The sequence below is a fragment of the Aotus nancymaae genome, unplaced genomic scaffold, assembly GCF_030222135.1.
Source record: "Aotus nancymaae isolate 86718 unplaced genomic scaffold, 86718_ANA_hifiasm-v0.15.2.pri h1tg000044l, whole genome shotgun sequence".
In the NCBI taxonomy this organism is placed as follows: Eukaryota; Metazoa; Chordata; class Mammalia; order Primates; family Aotidae; genus Aotus; species Aotus nancymaae.
The window spans coordinates 4,529,554-4,545,235 of NW_026988458.1; the positions used below are offsets into that span (position 1 = coordinate 4,529,554).

General features: G+C 47.3%; 1 long non-coding RNA gene across 1 annotated transcript; it reads right to left on the reverse strand.

Annotated features, from left to right (window-relative positions):
- Positions 1-7,175: 7,175 nt before the first annotated feature.
- On the reverse strand, positions 7,176-8,960 carry LOC135268850 (uncharacterized). Its single transcript, XR_010337187.1, has 3 exons — positions 8,680-8,960; positions 8,023-8,177; positions 7,176-7,252 (listed from the first exon to the last, which is right to left on the reverse strand). It is a non-coding gene; the product is annotated as an uncharacterized LOC135268850 (long non-coding RNA).
- Between the last annotated feature and the right edge of the window lie 6,722 nt (positions 8,961-15,682).

Sequence of the window (15,682 nt, forward strand, 5' to 3'; positions counted from 1 at the left end):
GGCGAATCTGCTGGATGAGGAGAGACCACACAGAGCCGGCACCAGTCTGTCTGGTTGTCCTAAACACGCAGGAAACCAGCAGGATGAGCACTCGCCAACCCCCATCCTGACTCACAGACTCGGGAGCAAAGGTCAAGGTGTGCTGGTGTCTGCCATGAGCTTGTGTGGTGGTTCAGTCCCATGTCCAGTTGGTAGGCACCTCCCGTCCCTCTCCTTTCCCTCATCCTCCCAGCCCATCTCCCTTGCACAGTCTCACGTGATTTTCTGTCCACATTGATCCCAAGGTGGCTGTGTGAGCATAAACTGAGGCAAGAGACCAGCCCAGAAAGGCTGATAGATTTCAAATTCCAGGCCCCAGGTAACCTGTGGTAAGCAGTATTCCTGACTCTGGGTGGCAGGTGACACTACAAGTTAAGTCAAGTCTATAATGCTTTTTTTTTTTTTTTTTTGACATGGAGTTTTGCCTCTTGTTGCCCAGGCTGGAGTGCAAGGGCGCATCTTGGCTCACTGCAACCTCCACCTCCCGGGTTCAAGCAATTCTCCTACCTCGGGCTTCTGAGTAGCTGGGATTACAGGCATATGCCACCATGCCCAACTAATTTTGTACTCTTAGTAGAGATGGGGTTTCTCCACGTTGGTCAGGGTAGTCTCTAACTCCCAACTTCAGATGATTTGCATGCCGGGGTGGCCTCCCAAAGTGCTGGGATTACAGGTGTAAGCCACCGCATCCGGCCTCAAGTCTGTAATTCTGTTTAGGTCCCATTAATGTGTCGTTATTCCTATCTCTTTTAATGCACCTCAGGTGACTCCATACATGGACTTTTTCACTCTCTCTCCTCTGGCCCACTCACTTGCTACTGGACCTGTTCCACACAGTGGTCTCATATCCAGGAGGTGAGGTGACCCAAGCAGGAGCCCCCACCTTCTTCAAGCTGTCCCTGCTCCTCACATACCCCACCTTCCTGCATTCTGCTTCGTGCTCAGAGCTAGCCAGCTGTTCAGCAAGCATTCGAGTAGAGTCTGTTCTATGACAAGAACATCGTTCCTGCCTTGAGTCACTCTCCAGCTAATCAGTGTGGGTGGCTGGTGGAAAACATGCCTGTAGGAAAGTAAATGACTGGGTGGCATCATTGGGACCTCATACAAAGAACAAAGACCCACGGAGACACTAGAAAACAGGGAGTCCCCAGGGAAGCTCTAGAGAGAGAAAATGTCAGCTATACTTTTGAAGGAAAAAGACCTTTGTCCAGATAGAGAAGGGAAAAAATAAAATATCTATCTATTTCTTGCCCTGCCACTTACGCCCTGCCCATTTGCGATCTGGCTTTTGCCACCCTCCACCGCTGAAAGGGCTGTGCTGACAGCCTTCTCGACGATGTTGCAAGAGCTCTCACCCTCCCGCAGCAGCAGCTCACCCGGTTGACTCCTCCCTGCCTCATAAAGCTCAGAGGCACCATTCCTCAGTGCTAGCTGTCACAAGACCTTGCACCAAACACCTTGCATCTTATTTCACCCTTGCAAAAACTCCCATTTACAATGCAGGGAAGCGCTGACAGGGTGCTCAGATAGATGTCTCAGGTGACAAGACCACACTAGCAGAATCAGTGCCTCACCCTGAGTCTGGCCACTTCCACACCTATGCACAGCCACTCTGCTCTCATCTTCCCTGCAGGGTGGGTGGCTGTACATTTTCTTCGGCTACTGCATGCCCCCCCCTCTTTCTCCCTCTGCTCTCTAAATGTCCTTGATGCCCGAGCTTCCAGTAATGACCTTCTCATTCCTCATTTCCTTCCTGTGTGATCTCCTTCTTTGGAGATCCCTTACTGCCTTCTTCTCTGCAGCCACCTCTCAAATCCCAGAAGCCAGGCTGTTACATGTGCCATTTGCCTGCAGGGTGCCTTAATTTGTTTTTTCTAAAGGCATCTTAAATTCCACATGTCCAGAATGGATCAGTGTCTTCCTTGAAAACCAATTCCACTTCTTGACCATTTTCTCTGAGTCACTAGGGCTAAAATTTAGAGACAGACACTTATTTCCAACAGTTCCCTTGGGCCCTCCCCACATCCAATCAATTCCTCTCTGAAATGTCACTTGTAACCACCCCTCCCTTGCCATTCCACTGATGTCACTTTACTTATTTCCTGTTGCTTCCTGCTGGGCCACAGAAACAGCTGGACTCACCTTCTTGTCTCTGGTTTATGTGCCATTCAGAGAATCTCTGAGGCATCACCTGACGAATCATTCCGATGCTCAGCTTGCATGATCGCACTTCTCTACTCAAGAACCCTCAGTAGTTTCCCATTCTTACCAAATAAAGTCCAAATTCTACACTTCAGTGTTCCAGCGCCTCATAACATGGGCCGTGAAACCTTCGGCTTCATCTTGGAGAGCTCATGGGCAGGTCCTCTCTGCCATCGCAGCCCAGAGGCAGGAAGATCTCAGATTCACTCCCAGCACATTTATGCTTCCTGTCTCCTCACAGACTGCTTTCTCTTTGTTCTTAACTCTGCCTGGGAAAATCTTCACCATTTTTGAAGGCCCTTCTCCACTGTTACCCTTCCATGAAGACCTTCCTGATCCCTCCAACAAGTGACTGACCCAAAGCACTTTGGCTTTTGTTTATAGTGTTTGCCTCTGAATCGGGACACTTGTTTCATTCTCTATTCAAGTGTATGCTCTTTGAGGGTAAGAATCAGTCACTGTCCCTTTGACCCTGAATCGTGACTCTCATGTATCAAGTTTTAAAAATTGACTCAGAATGATATGTTAGAGTTACAAGAATAAGGTGATAACTGTGGTTTTATAATTCAGGGATAATCCTTTAAAAAATGTAAAAAAAAAAAAAGTCAGCTGTAGAGGTCGGCTTATGGTTGCCAAGGAATAAAGCCTTTCAGAGAGCTTAGCTCCAGTGGGTTTGAGCCTCTCTCTGATCAAAGTGTCGGTGCCAATAGCATTGGATCCCTCAAAGAATGTGATGTTTGGCACTTTGCAATCATTTGTTGGAGGAATCATGGGTAGGTCTGAAAAGTCAACCCTGCGGGAAACGAACTTTGAGTTTTGATAAATGACTTTCGCGGGCAGTTCAGGTCACCTAGCCACACTCCGAGGTGTATATTTTGGCACATCTGCTCTTGAAAGATACGATTATGTGTAACTCCGACAAATCTATCAGAAGTGTGTTTTTATTTTTTTGGCTTTTGGATTTAATGAACCAATTCCCAAGAGAACCGTACACGTTTCTTTAGAAGATCTCACCAACTGATACCACATTATGAGAAACCCTCTATCTGAATTCCCTCATTCATTCAAAATTATGCTTAAACCCATAAAGTCCACATTCATTTCGTTTTAACGTGTGGAGACATCATAAGAAATTTAATAACAGTTTGAGTCACGGCAACCAAGTCCAGCTTTCCTTCCAAGAGGCCAGGTTGTCTTAGCAGAAAAGAACATTGGCCCCAAAAGCCACACCAGGTCCACCAGCAGCAAATTCAGAATGGTGCCCTCACTCTAGGAAGTTGGCTATTCCGTGTTTTTATTCTAAATTTAAGGTTCAAACCTTCATGTTGGCGTTCATTAAGGCAAACCTACAAGCAAGCAATCAAAAGGGAGCTTATTTAGTTCATGTTGTCCTCTTCCATCCTTTCGCTTTCTCTCCATGCAAATGTTTCAGTCACATAGGTTTGATCAAATAGCTGCATCTTACACCATTCGCCTCTATGTAAAGATGTAAAGCACCTCTGCACTTTTTTTTAGATGAAGTCTTGCTCTGTGGCTCAGGCTGGAGTGCAGTGGCACAGTCTCAGCTCACTGAAACCTCTGCCTCCTGGGTTCAAGTGATTCTCCTGCCTCAGTCTCCAGAGTAGCTGGGATTACAGGCACGCACTACCACACCTGGCAATTTTTGTATTTTTAGTGTGTGTGTGGGGGGTGGTTTCACCATGTTGGCAAGGCTGGTCTTGAACTCCTGACCTCAGGTGACCCGCCGGCCTCTGCCTCCCAAAATGCTGGGATTACAGGTGGGAGCCCCATGCCTGGCCATGCGTTTGGTTTTGAGAGCAGCACAGTGGCCATCTGTTCTCACTCCCCACCTGCTCCGGGTGGGTTCTGCTTGCTCCCTTACTGCCCTAGCCTCCCATGGGACCCTGCAGGTGCTGGGGCCTCAGACGCAGTTGCTGCCTGTCACGACAGCCATCCCATCCATTCCAGGGCTATAAATATGCTGATGACTCTATTTTTTGTCCCCAGAGCTGTAATATCCAGTGACCTCCACGAGTCACCCACCAGGATGGCTGATGAGCTCCAAAAGCGTCAACATTGTCCCAAACTGAGACCCCTGTCCCACAGCAGAACCCCTCCCCAGAGCTTCCCGTTCTCACTCTATGGCAATTCCCTCCTCCCAGCGGCGGTGACAAGAGTGGGGTGCCCTCCGCCCTCACCCAGCCTCGTGGGCCCCCTGCCACCTATGCCACCCCTGCCCGGCCTGGATGTTGGTAATGGCCCCTTCCCATCAGGTCCCCCTGTCCTTTGCCTTACCCCTTTCAGCCTGTTCCTTGCTAAGAAGCCACCACGATGCTGGTGACAAAGTGGGTCAGATGTGCCCCAACCTCAAGCAGTGTCAAAGTCTAACCATGTCCCAAAAACCTTCTGGTTTGGTTCCCAGCTCCTGCTCTGATCTCGCCTCTATTCGGAACTGCTGTCTCCACAAGGGCCTCTCTCAGTCACCCCATCCTCTGACTCACCCCCGAGGCCACTGCCTTCCGGGTGGACCATCCACAGCACGGATGGTTCCACCTCCAGCACCTGCGCTGCCTGTGGGTCTCCCAGCCATGGCCTGGGGGTGCCCGACAGCCGTGGCCACAGCATCCTCCCTCAGCGCCCTGCTCATGGCTCTCAATGTGCTCCCCAAGAGCTTGCCCACATGCTCCCCAGGGCTCTCCATGCGGCTTCACATGGCTCCCCACGTGCTCCCTTCATGATCTGAAGAGCCTGGGCTGGAGAAGCCGGGTGTCCCCCAGGACTCATTCACGGGTAAGCACACACACTCTGGCACTTTTCCCTCCTTGTTTCCCATCCCTCCTTCTCCTCCTGGAAATGCCTCCAGAGGAAACCACTCAATCCTTGTCCCAGGGCCATGGCAGGGGTCTCCTTCCTTACAGGGCTGGCTGCTGCCTCCATCAACCCTTCTCTGGCTATTTATCTAAAATGAAAACTCCAGCCATTACGTCAGTATATCGTAGCCTCCTTTTCGATGCTGTTGTCACTCTTTAAAATACGACCGATTTCACTGATTCATTGTGTTCACTGTACCTCTCTCCTACCAGAATGTGACATGGACGGTAATGTCAGCTTTCTTCACTCCTGGTTCAGCAGACTTGAGAAAAGGGCCTGGCATACTAGAGTAGGCATTCAGTAAATGCTTTGGGAATCTTGTATCCTCAAAAAGTGGGATATCTTTTTTTAAACAGAGATAACATTGCAGAATCTTGGAGTTAGAAAAGATCTCAGATGAACTGAGTTTTCTCCTCGGGGCAGAAATCCTGGGATGCCATTCTGAACTGACTGTCAATCTTTTCTCCTGTCCTTGAGCTGTTCTAATGACAGACATTTGCAGCTCCACACAGTCAGTCCCTCTGTTAGAGAACTTGGTGAGCTTAGCTCAACAAATGTCAGTAAAAACACTGAGCCCCAGGTGGGGAGGCCAGCTGCACCTGCAGCTGCTACAGGGCCGGCTCAGGCCTCTTCCTGCTATCCAGGGGATTGCAGTGGCATAGGAGGGCCTTGCTGGGGCTCGCGGGAAGGGGTTCCAGCTCCACTGAGAAGGCCTCTGGAAGCACCTTGCTGTGGATTTGATAAGTTCTCAAGCAGGCTGATTACTACTGGCTGTGAGCTGGGGACACCAAGATGGACAGCCTGGGGACAAAGCCGATGCTGCGGGTGACAGAAAGCAGAAAGATGGAAAGAACCAAGGGCTTTGGTGAACCAGAGAACTCTTAGCTCCTCCAGCCGTAAAGCAGGTCCCACCACAGGGCTTACAGGTTTCCTTATTCATTAAACTAGTTTAATTCAGGTTTTCTGCATCCTAACGGACGCCAAGTCAATGCGCGGAGGGACCCTGTAGACACGTGTCCAGACGATCACAGAATTTCTGATGACACCACTGTCACGTGGGATGGAGGTCGCCTCCCCATGGCGCCCCTACACTCATGGCGATGAATCCTGTCTCTTACTTACCCTTTTGGATTTTATAAGCAAGTGGTAAGTAGAAAAACAGAGTGGCTTCATTTAATTTTTTAATAAATCAACTGAATGTACTAATAGTTGTATCTACTTCCACATGTAGGAACTCTGTTACGTAAATTTGAGAATAATCTGCTCTTTGCTATTTAGACTTCATTTACTTTCACTATGGATTACCAATTGTCCCTACATTTTGCATTTTATAGTTTAAATTACTTTACACTTGATTTTACAGGGCACAAAAGATTCTCAATAATTACGAAGAAGTGTGTTGATTTAACGTACTCCAAGAATCTCATGACAGTCCAAATTGTAACTCAAAATTGAAAGACGTATATTGGGCTGAAGTGTCCAGCACCTAAGGAGGTAACTACGACTTACTTTTATTGTCTTGGGTCACAGACACATAAAGTTGATGTACCGGATAGATAATTAATCCTGGTATGTTTTCAATGGCACTACGAATCTTCCATTTTTTTAAGTGACTTGGAAACATTCAAATTGGGACACGGCGTTTGAGAGTGACGCAGGCTGCTGAAGTTCACACCTCGTTGCGCAAATCCACACCTCCAGCGGCCAGCTCCGTTTTGGTTTTCAAACTTTAAGCTCCCTCGTATCCCCAAAATAGGTGAATGAAAGCAAACCAATGTGTTTATTGTTTATTTTTTCTTATTTATTTGAGACAGAGTCTTGCTCTGTCACCCAGGCTGAAGTGTGGTGACATGATCTCGCCTCACTGCGACCTCTGCCTCCAGGGTTCAAGCGATTCTCCTCCTTCAGCCTCCTGAGTAGCTGGGATTGCAGGTGCATGCCACCTTGCACGGCGGATTTTTGTATTTTGAGTAGAGACGGGGTTTTGCCATGTAGGCCAGGCTGATCTTAAATTCCTGACCTCAAGTAATCTGCCTGCCCCAGCCTCGCAAAGTGCTGGGATTACAGGCGTGAGCCACTGCGCCCAGCCCAAGTCAATGTATTTATAATATATGAATTGTTTGTACACCTTTTTCAAGCACTGGAAAAGAAGAAAAGAAAAGAAAAAGAAATAGGTCCATGAATGAGGTAAGCAGAGTTGAAGCAAAATACTTGGATGCCTTCTCAATGATTTCTTCCAAAGGACTCCCCGAAATTAGCTCTGCACGACCCAACTTTCTTGTGGGGGTGGGGAAGCGAGGATTTCTTAAAAGCCGCATTGAAGTGTGTGTTTTATATCACGATGGTGGCTAGGGGAGGGGAGGCCTTCACAGTTGACTGGGGGGAGTTTTAATCATTGAACTATGCACAAGCGGAGCCGGGGCGGGAAGCAGCAGGAAAATGAGGCACCTTCTGCAGAGCCGAGCCAGCCTGCAGGCGTTCCTGATCTGAGGAAAACACTTTAATTAATATGTAAAACAGCAGTGGGGAGAAAAGCAAGGTTAATTTCCAAACCGCATCACTACCCGCGGCATTGGGGTTATGAAACCTTGGGAAACTTCTAGGAGTTCCTGTGTGAAGGCACAGAGGTGCTTTTGTGTGTGAGCGGTTTCCGAGATGCTCAAAAGCTCTTTTATCTGCCCCCTGCGGTGGCATTGCGCTTTCTGTGCTTAAAAACACTGCCTTTGACTGGCAGGCTGTTGTTTTTAATTTGCAGGGCACCCTCCATTTCTGTTTGGAACCTGCCCGAAAGCAGCGTGGAGAGAAGGAGCTGTTTGATTCCCATTGTTGCGGCTTTCTTAGCTGCCGGCTGCCTTTGGAATGTGTGACCCGGGCCGGCGTCTCCTGGTTGGGAAAATGTTCTGAACTTGCCTGGGGTGAGACTGGAGCTCATTTCCTGGGTGAGGTCTAAAATCCTGACCAGAGTCAAGTGTATCAGATTCTCGCAGTGCCAAGGATCAGTGTCTGGTGGAGACAGCAGATTCTCCAAGGTCAGATAAGTGAAGAAACAGCTGACACGTCTTTCCCTGACTGGAGCAGAAACAGCTCCATTCAGTGCCTGAACAATTAACTCAATTAGAGAATGTGCAGCTTCCTAAAGACGCGCCAACTCTGAGTGCGCGTGCGCGTGCGCCTGCGTTTCCTGCCCCCCGCTTCTCAGCGCCTCACAGATACCTCAAAAGCAACATATCTCCAAAGTCCTCCTGGAAACTCCGTCTAGAAGTCAGGGGCTCGAGAACGAGTGGGTGTTCTTCCCACCGCTTGGTATCCAACCAACACCAACTCCTGGTCATTAGACACTTAAGCAACTTTCAAGTAGGGGGAGGACATTTCTTGGGGGGTCGCAGACTCCTTTGAGAATTAAAATCTACCCCAGGAGGAAAATAATATCTGCACATATCAAAATCAGCATACATTTTCAGGGCTTTTCACACACCTACTCCAAGCCCAGTTAAGATTTCTATACTCAAATCAGTTCCTCTGTCCCATTTCCTCTGCCATGACCCTACGTGCAGACCCACATGCCACTTATGTCTAGCCCACAGGGTTAGCTTTCACTTCCCAGCTTCTGGCAGAATTTCCTTCTCCATTTACCACGCGGGCCGGACTGGTCTCCATATTCCCAAGGGCTCACCCATGGCCTTTAGAAGAAAGTCCGAACACTAGCTTGGCACTGGAGGTCCGAGGAATTCTTCCTCCCTTGCTCCAGCCCCAGGAAAGACCTGTGTTTCCCTGAGCAAGCCTTTCTCCCGTGGCCTTTCAGTTTCTCCCAGTATGTCCTGTGTACCATCGTGGAGGATTTGGATTGCAGCGTAGGCCTCTGAGGTCCACGCTGGAGTGCCCTGCGTCCAGCTCCCTCTGTGCGGTCCACTCAGCTTGGTGGCGTCACGGGTGACTCAGCATCTGCCTCTGTCCCTTCACTGGGAGACTCCTCAGTCAGAATCTGGGTCTTCATCTCTAAACGCCCTGATTTTAACATAGGAGGAGATTAGGACTGCAGCTTGGAGGGAGGTGGTGATCCATGGAGGGGCTTCCTTCTTTTGAAGCTTTTATAGCAAGCACAGTGTGCCTACTTATATTAAATTTGTATGTGGGGTGGCTCAATATGACTTTGGAGATGATCCCGCATTGCACAAGGTGGGAGCTGAAGCCCCAATCCCCACCCTGCAGCCGTAGCACACGGCCTCGCAGTTACGTGCACAGCCACACGTATGTAATATCCGGTGTGTAACAGGTGCCTGTTGAATATTTGTTGGATGAATACATGAGTGACCCTAGAAAAACAGTGCAGACCTATGGGTAGAAGAAGCAAAGGACCCAGGAGTTTCCTGAAAGTTAGGGGTTCCAGCCCACCTCTGTCCACAGACATGTGATCTCTCTCTCTCTTATACACACACACACACACACACACACACACACCCATGAGCCTCCCCACTTTGGGATAATGATTCACAGGTTATGCCACATCTCCTAACTTTTCCATTTCTTTGCACTCTCTTTTTCACTCCATTTCTAGGCACACGGCAATCCCGGTCTCCTGCAACGACCCGTGCACCAGGCCTCACATTAACCACCTGCCATCTGCACTTGGCAGCCCTGGCGGCCCCACCCTGAGGACAATTGCTCCTAGCATCTCTTGTTCACTCTCCAGCTTTTGCTTGGCTCCACCCTCTGTGGAAACAGCTGGCTCCCTTGACTGGCAGATCCAAGGACCTTTTTGAGTCCAGGGCCTTCAACCTTGTGTCTTCAGGAGCCTCTGCAAAGCTGGCTGCCACAGAGGTGGGCCCTGTCCCTCCACTCCGTGTTTTCTTCATTCTCTGCTCCTCTGCATCACCCTCTCAACTCACTCAGCAAAAGAAAGGAAGCATTTCATTTTCACTTTTTGAAATCTTTCTTCAAATACTTCGTATTCAATCACTTTCAGTCCTTGGATAGAGTTTTGTGTTGTTTTAAGAACAGTGTTTTCCGATGGCTAGATCGATACCTCTAGCCAGCTCACTCCTCTGTGGCCCAGTCTCCTTTTGCCAACTGTTTAACTGTCATGTAGAAATGACAGGCAGCTGCATATGTCCGTATGTCCAGCTGTTTGCTCTGCAGTGGGTCACTTACAGGGTCAGATTGTACATCTGCCTATTTCACTTCAAATTGTCTCTTTCTTGCAAGCATCCGGGGGTGTCTTGCCTCACATGCAAACAAACACAGAACAAAACTAGAAAACCTCAAAGGAATTTCTGTATTGAAGAGATTTTAACGGTAAAATAATGAAGTTTACTTGTGATGAAAAAACAATTGTAATTTTTTAAATAAAAACAACTCAAAACTATCTTGGTGTTTTTTTCTTTTATTATAATCAAAGTTTAGGCAAGAAAAGGGATATCTATTGGCTCATGAAATTAACAATCCCCTAGATTGACCTAAAACAATGCTTTTCAAACTAAGCATCAGGCCCAACTGAAGTGCCTGGGAACAGATCTCACTGAGCTTCATCTTCCAGAGCTTCTAATGCAGTGCGTCGGCGGGGGGTGGGGGGTGGGGGGTGGTGGGAATTTGCATCTCCAGCAAGGTCATGAGGCCGCTGCTGCTGCTGCTGCTTTGGGGGCCCCACTTTGAGAACCACTGACCCAGCACGTCAGGCACCGCAGGACCCAGATGGTCAATGATATCCAGAGAATCGAGTCTCCCTTTCCCCAGTGACACAGAAAGCTCCCAGCACTCCCAGGCTAACATCCTCTCTGGAGCTGGTCATTTCCAAAAGAGATCTTTCCAACTTCCATAAGAAACATCAAATATATGACTCTGGCTCGACATGAGTCACCTGCTTACCCCTGGGCCAATCACTGAGGTTCCCTGTGGGGTAACCTGATTCTCTGGCCTGGGTCACATGACTAGTCTTGTGGTGGGCAGGCTCGCTTCTTGACTGACAGCTCTCCTGCCCACCCCACATTCAGAATCCTGTCTAAAGGAAGGAATGTCGGGCAAACAGAGTGTTTTTTTTTTTTTTTCTTTAAATATATTTCAATCTCTCTCTCTACCTACCTACCTACCTACCTAGATTTAGGCAAGCTAGTTAATCTTCCTGAACCTCATGTTATTTATCCAGATAATTGATTCCATAATACTTACCTTTCAGGATCATTGTGGGGATTAGAAGTATGACCTGCTTAAAACAGCTAGCACATTGCTTGCCACGTCAACTATGTAGAATAAATCATAGCTAGATATGAAGGGGGAATTGCTTCATCCTTGACCGTATCTTCCCCAGTAAAGGTGGTTCATTAGGTGTCGGGCGTCAGATAGGGTGGAGCCAGGCTGAGGTTGCTCACCCTATCCCTTGTCTCCACTCGTCTCTGCCTCCTTGACTATGACCTCTCCATACACTCATGTGCATATGGAGGTTTTCCTTTGGAAAATGAGCCCTATATTCCAGAAGCACCCATCACATATCTGCATCCCTTTAAGGTGCAGGGTCACATGGGGTGCTCCTTCCTGCCGCTAAAGTTCATTCTTGTGGCTTTCACAGTTTGTTCCCTGTTGAAGCCTCCAAGCTTCAGGTGTTCACAAGTCTCCAAAGGCTCTGTGAGATTAGAATTTCCTTCCTCTTTTAGCTGATGATTACAGCGCTACAGTTTTCCCTTGTAGGTCTTTCCTTGAGCTCCAAGACAGAGCGCTCCTGCAGGGGAGCTTCTATTAGGGTAATTGGGGCACTCTCAGTTGTATTGGAGGAGGGATGAGGGATGTACTAACTACTTCTACCTCCTTTGCTACTCGGTTCTGGGATCCCACGTATCACAGCTACCTGGAGGATAATGACAATGACAACATCTATTATTTACTGGGCTTATGATGCCCTAGGCAAGATTCTTTTTTTATTGAATTTTCTCCCAAAGCCTGGAAGGTGGCTATCCAGTTTTACAGGTGGGGAAACTAAGGCTGTGCAAGATAAATGCCTCTTTGAAAATCATACAGCAGTGCACAGCGTGGCAGAGCGGGAGGGCCATCTGGGTGCCGACCCCAGCCAGCCGTGAATGCGGACTTCACGTGTAACCTGCCCTGTGCTTGCAGCTCTCTCTGGAGCTGGACTGAATTTTTCCCACGAAGAACTGGGGAACATTAAATTGTTGATGTTGTTGTTGTTGCTCTAAATTGGATTACATATAAATTCTCTTTCCCTCCAATATTCAGTGAGATTTTGGCAGTCAGTGGAGACTCATTGCCTAATTGTTGCCATGGGTGATTTTCTCAAATCACTGCTCCGGGCCCAGGGCCATCAGAGCGATTCACCACACTGAAGAGACGCCTTTGTTAGTCCAGAGGCAATCTCAGGTAATCCGCCGCTTGACCCGCCTCTGGTTTTAAGCACCAAATTAATTTCAGAGGTTGCATAAGGAAAGGTTGACCCTTCAGTTTTCTTTGGGAGTGGCAAGTGAGCAGCTCAGCTGGAGGGCAGTAGGGCCATGGCTGTGTCCCTGGCCTCACCCCTTCTCTGCTTTCACCAAGCTGGAGTTGCCTTTGGGGTGGGCCAGGGCCTTCTCACCTTTGGAGATTCCTGGTCCACTGTCATTGGCAAGCACGTGACTCGAGATAGCCTGAAGATGAAAATACTGGACGTGGAATCCCAAGAAGTCCCGTCATCATCTACCAGGGAGCTCAGCAATACCACTTCCTTTCTTCGCAGGTGTATTTATGTGCTTGACTTACACTTTAATGGTTTATGAAAGCTAAAAACAATGGCAATTTGGGGGGCCCTATGTGGTTTTTTGCCTTCCCTGCAATTCTGTTGTCTCTTAACCAAGTAAACAAACCCAATGGGCAGATGAATGAATGCTCCCAACCTAATTAAACCTAACATTTGAGAAGAATGTAATAATAAATATGTAATCTCATTTCCATTTGGAACCAACTAGAGCTTCTTTGAAATTTGGGGCTATTTGGAAAGCATTGCCAGTTTATGAAGAAAACATCACAAATAGATGGACCCACAATGGAAACACATTACCTCTCCAAGAAGATTGGAAATAGCCCTCGTGTAAGCCTATTGTTGTATCTCTGTACTTGTGAAGGAAAAGTCTCTACTTTGACCTGAGTGCGCTCTGTGGAATAATGGTCACCTCTGAACAAGACTGCATTAGACTGTCTCAGAGGAGAACAAATCAGAAGTTGCATTGTTGATGCAAACCATTTTGTCTGGCCACCTTTCTAATGGGCTTGTTTTTCATTTTCCTCTTTTTCTTCCTTTTTTGGGGGCTGGGGGTGGGATATTACCTAGGCAGAGGGGAAGCCAATCACTGTTTGACTGTGTGTTGAATTTAAGGAAGCCCAGAGGGGAAAAGAGGAAACCTTATGATTGAATTTTGCCTACTAACGAAAGTTCATATAAATCAAGGCTCACATAGCTTTATATGAATAAAATATTATACCTGGAGGCAGGAGGATGTGCTCTATTTTACTATCTTCATTAATCTGCAGATCTGCTGTTCAAGGCTGCGGCCACACATCACTGTGGAGAAAAGACATTCCCTTCTGCACTGCTATTTCCTCAGGTCCAGACCACACTCTTTCTTCAGTACGACAGGTCTTTTTTCTGATAAACACCTGGGTTCACTTTTTGTAAGGTTTACAACATTCTTGAGGCATATTCGGGTTTGGAGGCTGGTAAAGTGCTTGACTCATATCTTCAGGCTATTCCTGTCCCGCACTCTGCATTTTGTAATTAGCATGTCAGTTACAGTCAGGCCAAACAAGTTACAGTGATAAAGACCATTGTGGAGCCAGCACAGTCACTGTCTGGACCTACAAACACACTGGCAGGGCTGTTGGCCTTGCTCACAATCTGGGCTTTATAAATAAAGGAAACGTCAACGCTTAAGCTCAGACCTTCGGTGAGGCAGTTATCATGAACTCTGGAAGATTCGATCCGTTAAATATTTTCGTTTGTTTCAATCAAACAGTGTTCATGACCTACTTTGACAGGTATTCGGGATGTGCAGGAAGGTGATTTTTCTTTTAAAGTATCTTATCAACCAAGCAGATTCTTCCATGTGGCCATCTGCTCAGTTTTGCAGCCCTCAGCTGTTCTTGGAGCTGGAAAAAAAGTTCTTCTGTGGAAAAATCAATGTTCTTCTCTCACAGAGACAGAGATTTAATATGTTACAGGAATAGATGCAGTAGAAATACCTACATTGATAACCCTGGTTATATCTCCATTTGATTAAGAGATCTTAGGGTAAATAAAATAAAGCTCAATTTACAGTCAGATTACTTCGGTTGTTATTTTAATAACTAATGCAGTAATTTTAGAAAGTGGAAGAGCAAACTTATAGCATTTTTACACTGAAAGAGATTTCAGACATCCTGCATGTAGGTAATGTCTTGTTGAGACTATTTTCCTGGTGTTTTTGAAACTGTGGTTCTGTTTGTAGTTTCATAAGAGCTTTGAATTTGGCTCCGTTTGGGGTTCAGCAAATTAGTGTAGTTTGTTCTGGTTTTTATTTGAGGTTCTGCTTGGGATGAGTCCCAGGAATGGATGCTGTGTTTGTGAACAGGGCCCACTTTCATCTGAGCATGTCAATAACAGGAAAAGCCAGATTGGCAGCAAGCCCCCACCATCACCCCCACCACATCTGCACTCATGCCCACCTCTCCACTTTGGCCTCAGAGGTGAGAGCTGATTTCTCTGTTCTCCATTTTAGGGTGAGCCTAGTGAAAGACATTGAGGGTGTCCATCAGTGGATATGTATGGAGACCAAGATGTCTGACTTCCGTTCCCTACCCCAGCACACCTGCTGGCGGGATCCAGGCTGTACAACCATCATCACTGTGTTTGCTGTTGGACCAAGGTGGGGTCTCAGTTGCTGACTGGAGGGGGCGGATCAGGATTCAGCAAAGCCTCTGAGTGCCAGACAGTGTGCTAAGCCCTCTGTATGGTTATGGGATCCCTGTGGAAGGTGGCATCACCCCCATTTTTACATGCAAGGAAAAGTCCCAGAAAGGACTCAGGTTTCAGTCCCATGGCAGGAAGTGCTGGCAGTAATTCAAGCGTGCTTTGGCTTCCTGGCTGTTCTGTGCTCTGTCCTGTGCTCTCCGTAAATACAGCTAGTTGGTGGCCTACAGATTGTAATCTTTAGCATTTTTGCAAGCCAAACATCTGTGAAAACCATAGTAGTATCATGAAAATGCCATGTAAGTATAAATATTTTAATATAGTAAGATTAAATGACAGCAACTCCTTTTATCTGAATATAGCAATATTTTAGGACAAGTGATGTTTTGGTCAAACATAATCCCTAAATCTGGAAAACCTGGTACTTTTTGGAAAGAGTTTCCCTCATTCTTGCTACAAGAATGACATTTTCTGGTTTACAAAATTGACTGTGGGGCTACTACCTTGTTTTCCTGTTCATAGAAGTAGGCCAACTTATGGATGTGGGGGAATTACATACACATTTACAAGTGTTTCATGAAGCCTCCTTCTCCCCGCGCCCACAGAAGCAGATAAGATCCATCACCATTCATAGTCAGGTCTTCCTTCTAA